Source organism: Silene latifolia, chromosome 9 (genome assembly GCF_048544455.1).
Source record: "Silene latifolia isolate original U9 population chromosome 9, ASM4854445v1, whole genome shotgun sequence".
NCBI classification, from domain to species: domain Eukaryota; kingdom Viridiplantae; phylum Streptophyta; class Magnoliopsida; order Caryophyllales; family Caryophyllaceae; genus Silene; species Silene latifolia.
Window position 1 is genome coordinate 133,759,868 of NC_133534.1, and position 7,316 is coordinate 133,767,183.

Genomic DNA, 7,316 nt, shown 5'->3' on the forward strand with positions numbered 1-7,316 from the left:
AACGGAGTTGCGCATCCCAATCAGCAAAGTTTGAACTATTCTTTTTATGTGTACATCGATCCATAAAGGATTGGAGCCAAGAAGCATTGGGGAGTGGTGGAGCGTTTGCGCTAGTTCATGAGGATGAAATTGGAGTTGACATTGCAAACTAATCAAATTGACTACAAAATAGAAAATGAAGGAATTATAAATATTTATCGTTTTAATAAGACTTGTAAATATTTTAAGCAAGTCTTAGCATTTATATAGTGACCTCTACCCAACTATAATAAATGATTCCGAGACCCAAAATTCATATTAACTTGGATGTGAGCCAACTGACCTTTACTAATATAACTTGGTGGGTTAACCCTCTTAACCGATTCTACAATTAGAACTCTCGGTCGATGAATTTACGTTAAGTTCATCTTTAGCCCGAACCTATTGCGGCTACGGTCGCAAAATACCTTCGTTGAGATCAACCAAACTTTCGAAGTGTAATAACTATTTATTACCCCACTTACCCAACATCATTAGAAGCACCCCGAAAAATCGTATTGTACCTCTTATGAAATTGAGATTCATGGGCTCCTACTATTTGGTAAGGCTAAGTCTCAATCTTTTGAAAGTAAAGGTCTTTTCAATTTATTATCTATCAATTTTAAGCGAGCTAAAAGTCGAATTATCGATAATGATAATTGACACGGCCGAAGACTCGATATGATATGCATGTGTTGTTATGGCGATTTGGCAATGCATGCAACATATTAAAAGAAATGCAAAGCAAAATAAAATTTCTAGTATGGCCATCCTAAAATAGAAAATCAAATAATCTATTACATATTCGGAAATCAACTCCTTTGCTCCCTTGAATCTTCAAGTGGCACGCCTCCCAAGAACACCGTCTTTGTCGGAACGCCTTTCCGAATGGCACCGTCTTGAAGGAACTCCGGGATTACAAATGATAATAAAAATACAATGTTATTCTTATTATACATTTGTAATACGAAAAACTAGTAAAAATAAAAGTGATTCGAGATCACATTAAATTACAACCGAATCAATATCCCCTTACATTGCGGGTAATATCGATTAAAACTAAGGCCATACTAAGATAAAATTACATAATTCAAAATTACATAAATAAAATATGACATTCAACAATGAAATATGCAGCATTACAATATGTGTCTATCATGCCAAATTATGTGCCATATCGCCCTATTTTACTCATATCGAACATATAACCCGGTTTTATGGAAATTCACGATTTTTAACTTATAAAAATCGCTAAATAATACTAAAATCTAATTTTAGTTCAAGTTAATTATCCTAACACTCTTAGGACTCAAAAATTAGTCATTACTCAAATTTTTGAAAATAATTCAACTTGATATAATTTTATGCTCATTTCTGATTCTAAAATCATAACTTTTATGAAATAAATCCAAATTAAATTACAATAATTTAAAAATTTGAATTTTTAATTTTTGAACATTCTAGAATATATCCATGACACTCATAATGTTAAAAAACATGGTTAAAATTTTCGAATTTATTTCGAGAAAAATGTAGTTGCGATTTATCGGTTTTATCGAACAAAATATCTAAAGCATACAAAAATTAATCTAATCAATTTTACAACTTTAGATCTGATAAGTGGGATATAAATTCAACCTAAAATAATTTTCTCATCCCATGTAATTTATTTTAGCTATATATGCTAAAATAGTCACTATTTATGTCATTTTTACAGTAAAAATTCATAAATCATGAAAAATGAATCAAGTTCATCTTAAATTTTACACACAGTGAGTAAAATGTGCATGTGACAATATATTAAAATTTCATTGCCTGTTTCGAAACTTAACTATTTTTAACCATTTTACCTCCTTTTAATCCATTTTTAACCCATAAAAATAATAAATCATGCAAAATAAATCAAATTTATACGAACTCTTACATACAATAAGTAAAATATGCATGTGTGGTCATATAAAAATTTCAAGGTCAGAGACTATGTTTAACTATTTTTAGCATTTTAAATACCATTTTGGTCATTAAAATGTAATAAAATAATTAAAAATCATTAAAATGAACAATAAAATACCATAAATCATCAAAATGACCTAAATACATTTTAGGACCAGAATATACAACATACATCATGATTTCATGGTTTTCTAATAAATCACAAATTTTTAGTTTTAATTAAGTTACTAATAACTCGAAAAAACTATAAATCGATTATGCAGGCAACATCCTATGCTCTGATACCAATTGTTAGGTTCATATACCTATTATTAGACTTTTCTAATGGTGAACTAATTAATATTTTAATATGAGTTCTAAAGATCTAGTGCATGCATAACTAAATAAGATATAAAATAAGAAAATAATGGTTCTTACATTGTTGTTGGTTCGAAAATTAGGGCACAAATAAGGACACCTTCCTTATTTGTTTTTGAGCTTAAATGTAATGGATGATCCTCCAAAATCCCAAATATTGAGATCCTTCTTTTGTTGCACCCAAAACAAATCCCTTAAAACTAATATATGTATTAACTATATATATATATATATATATATATATATATATATATATATATATATATATATATATATATATATATATATATTAGTATCCTTAAATAATTCTAATAATATGTATTACTACAGTAGTAATAATATGTATGATAATATTAGAATATTTGATGAACAATTTTTAGAGTTTCTAAAACTATTTTAGAGAGATAAAAGTGAGAAGGTGAATGAATATTGCATGAATGAAAAATAGAGAATAAATTCTCTATATGAGTAGGAGGGAAGCCGGTTGTAGGGTGGTGGAAGGCCAATGCATGGCCTTCACCCTTTTGATTTTGCTCTTATCTAAAATATAGGTGTGCATGGCTAGTTAGAGTAGGAATCATGATGTCTATTTTATCATTTAAAATAAATCATCCACTAACTCCTTCCACCCTCCAATTTTCGGCCACTTTTGATAAAATGGACTTCCATTTTATTTTGTCAATTTGTCATTTGTCACACAATATGTCACATGTAGTATGTAACATGTTATTAATTAATTTAATGCATATTTATCAAATAAATATCATTATATATATTAACTAAATTACATATAACAAATTGTCTAGTAATTCACAATTACATGGTATAAAATGGGTCATGTTAATATAATTCACAACATTTTGTAATTACAATTAACCATTCATTCATATCTCAATTGTTTCATAAACAATAATGAATTTTAGTAATATAATCTTTTAATTACTAAAATAAATCTTATTTAATCAAATTACAATAAGATATAAATATTCTCACTCACGAATGAATTGTTCAAATTTAAGGAATTGATTAACTTGTATCGTTATACAATTAATCAACTAGTCTATTAAGCGAATTGTCCTAGAAGTGTGACCTTAAGAGATCAACTGATCACCACCGTCAAACGACAGTAATGTCAAACTCTAGTTAGCCAATCATTACTGATTAATGTTGATCAGTTGACTATATAAATGAATCATCCCATACGTATTCTTAATTTGAGATTTAAACATGTGATCGCACTATTGTTGAGGACACATACTCCAACAATCTCCCACTTGTCCGAGACAAGTGTGCATCACCAATTCTCTTGTCCTATTACAATCTCCCACACAATGCAAGGTGTCTTGCAGGTCGTACTTGAATTTGATCATATCTTGAGTGGTTTCCTCGATCTGGAGAGTAACTGTCTGACCGGAATTATCTACCGTAGATACCTTCCGAGCGTGGCCACGCATTTTCAGTTCACTATTCCTCGAGTGGCCCTGAGATTTTTAACAACCATGATAAGGGGGTGGACAATTCCTATTGCAATATTCCCTTCGTATAGCCACAGTTCATCATAACCCAAAATATACTCATTTGACTTCAGTTACGATAGTCATAGAGTATAAATCAAAGCCAATCAGAAACTTGTGTCAACTTAGGCGAATAGTCTCTAGTCAAAAGAATTGACTCATAAGAATACTATATTATCTCTTGCCATGACCACGCTTTATGAATTTCGAGAACTCTAAAAGCGGTCACTGCCCGACAGAGTGTCTCATACACTCTGTCTATGTGATCGACTAGTCATCCCATATGAACCTTTGGCGCTTGAACTTGCCATCAATCGCATCACACTTTAGTCACTTCGAGACGTCACCTCCTATAAGCAACCAGGGGCGTATACTATTTCAATCCAGTTCACTTCAATGGGGTTCAATATTGTCTCAACAACCCATTTGGATATAACAAAGTAATGGATGAGTTTAAAGAAACTCAAACGATAAATGCGATTATCATATATGAATAGTCAATACCTTATTACTACTTCATATCTTATAATTTATGGTCTAAATTTTACACTAGTTAAATTGCAATAAAAGCTTTGTAAGTGGATATACAATGTATCCATACATTCCAACTTTATGAATTGTTATTTCCTCCTATTCAATGTTATTTCTAATGACATGAATTTATCTACGTTAATGTCTAGTCTTCTTACTAGACTTAGGATCTTATACATAGAAGATGCTCCCACTGTTATCATATAACTTGTGATAAAGTCTTTGGTAGAGGGATCTACTCTCACTTCCTATGTTGACCATCTTATCACAATGTATTTAGATTCTGTTTGTAGAACTTGCAATGGTTGAAACTAAAACATTTCTCTAGTCTCTTACTCCTAAGTCAATGAAATCCGCCTAGGATTTCGAAAAATCCTTATAGGTTTGGAAACTAGAGTTTGTGCAACCCTTCAACACACAACTTAGTATATTATCCAAACATAAGAACGAATCTCCAATTTTCCTCAAGAATCTTAAAGGATGTTCTTTAAGGCTTTCAAAAGATCTTCATTCGAATTAACTTATTACTCCAAGCATATGATTCATCACGGCATGTGCATATAATGGCATACATGATCGTTCTAATGGCGGAAACATTAGCAATCGATTTCATGTGATCAACAACTTATTTAGGTTTAGTGAATGACTATGACTCTATCATAGTAATTCCACTTTCATCAATATGAATAACCTAGTCAACCTTGTTGATGTTAAACAGATAACGAATCTTATCAATATAGGATACTTATCTAAGTGCCAATCTAAAATTCCCTATGTCATAATGGATTTGGAATTTTGGAATGCAATATGTCTTCTTTCATTGAGAATTGAAAACCAAAACACTCCCTTATTGATGGTAGTGTTAGCGTGTCATTCTCAATGAGTGATATGACATTGATATGGAAGACAATCTCTCCCACTGAATTTCATGTCTAAATATGGCAATTTTGACTCCCACTCAAGTCCATGTATACATATGGCTTCTCGACGACTCGAGTGACACCATTTTCCTTTCACATAATTGAAAAGATCATTGCTATTTCAAGTGTTAATTAAAACCTTGTGCTTATGTCACACACACCCCTTTCTAAATATCTATTTAGAAATTTGGTTTTAGCATTTAACTTGATCATACACACTATGAGGTGTAGCAACGATAACATGGATCTTAGCATAGTTACATGTTAACTTAGCTTTGTAGACATCTCTTATGTCTATCTATGCAACTCTAAACAAATTTATCCTGTTGCACAGATTTTACTTTGGTTCATTCGGCTCTTATGTAAAATAGAATTGAATTAAATTGATTCAACCACTTCATAATCTTATTATCTAAAGAACATTTTCTTTTGGTCTCATCACTAGTCTGAAGATTAACCTAAGAAAGCTTTCTTCTGGTCTCCTCACTAGTTCCCAACTAGTTGTATGTTTGTTGCTAATCTTCTCCCACTCTATCTTTTGAAAAATACATCTATTTTTCTCGAAAGATAGCCTTATAAGCAACAAATAATTTCAGACTTGTGATAGTCACTACTACAATTTTGCTCAAAGAGAACGGTTAAACACAGTTCTTGAAGCCTCTTTGAACAGTCCTGTGGCCAAGCATTCTCTTTTATGTAAGAGAACGGTTGGTACGAAGTCAACCCGTTCTCTTTGTAATAACAACCAGAACGGTTGCATTACTTACCCGTGCTCATTGATTTATCAAGGAGAACGGTTTCTATTGAGAACCGTTGTCTTTGATAAAGCTGCTATATTTGGATTCTAATTTTTAAATTTGGCGCCTTTATTTTATATTTTCAAACAGAACAGGTTTAACATGTAACCGGTCTCTTTGATTCTGATATTTTTTTTTAATATTTACGATTTTTTCGTATCCCTACACGATTGAATCAGATAGCGCATATAAATTATACCTGCAATTCATATACTCAAGCAAGTTTTACGCAATAAGAACCTGAACATTCATATTTAATTTGAATTCACAAGACAAATCCTTGTAAAATTATACCAACTCTTATCATGTCTTTAAGAGCCTAAAGGCTACAAATATCGAAAATAAGTACAAAACATAAATAAAAATCCTTCATTCCTCTTCACTTAGTTGCCTAAAGTGCAAAAATAATTAAACGCCAAGAAGAAGCTGCCAACATGGTCTTCATCCAACATTACTTTAGGGTTTGAAATTGTGTGTGAATTCAGCCCAAATATTTCGCACCTCGTCAATTTTCTCAACCGTATATGATGGTGGGGCGGTTAACATGAACTACATACATAAGACACCAAAATTTAAGTTAATACACTATAAACGACATGTAAAATAAAATAATTACTATGATGAAAATGAGAAATACAAAGAGATGAAAAATGATTGAAATGATAAGGAAAAGAACATACATTTGGGGTGATATTAACATATCTTGCTTTGATAAGGTCCAACATATATCGACAAACATAATATCCGCATAATACGCTCCCAACCGGCTGCCGAGGACACTAAAATAAAAACACATAATGAGATTTGCAAAATGAGTAATTACTGTAGACACCCTACTCATTATGCCCCATAATGGTACAATCATCATTCTAGTCATCTTATTAGCTTAGCCACAAAAGCATTTACCAACACAATTAGCATTCACAACAGGATTTACATACCTTTGAAGCAATAGTATTAGTACTACATGTAAGCAATAATTTCCATAGTCAATACTAACAAAGGTATGCGTAGATAGGTCGGATTTTTAATGCTCAAAAGATTCAACCTACCTCTCTTTTTCTTTTCTCTTTTAAATTTTTTACTTGTTCTCCCACTTCTTCACCCAATTCCCATTAAAGCAATCAGTCTTCTCTAACACAAATAAAGCTATATTTCGGCTTCTTAGAAAGCACTGTTATAACACATAGAAGTATCATCTTATTCTGCTATTCTGATATGCATAG

At 31.4% G+C, this 7,316-nt stretch overlaps 1 long non-coding RNA gene across 1 annotated transcript; it reads right to left on the reverse strand.

The window, feature by feature from the left end:
- Nucleotides 1-6,333: 6,333 nt before the first annotated feature.
- LOC141598297 (uncharacterized) lies at nt 6,334-6,858 on the reverse strand. The gene is made up of 2 exons (XR_012523404.1): nt 6,771-6,858; nt 6,334-6,639 (listed from the first exon to the last, which is right to left on the reverse strand). It is a non-coding gene; the product is annotated as an uncharacterized LOC141598297 (long non-coding RNA).
- Between the last annotated feature and the right edge of the window lie 458 nt (nt 6,859-7,316).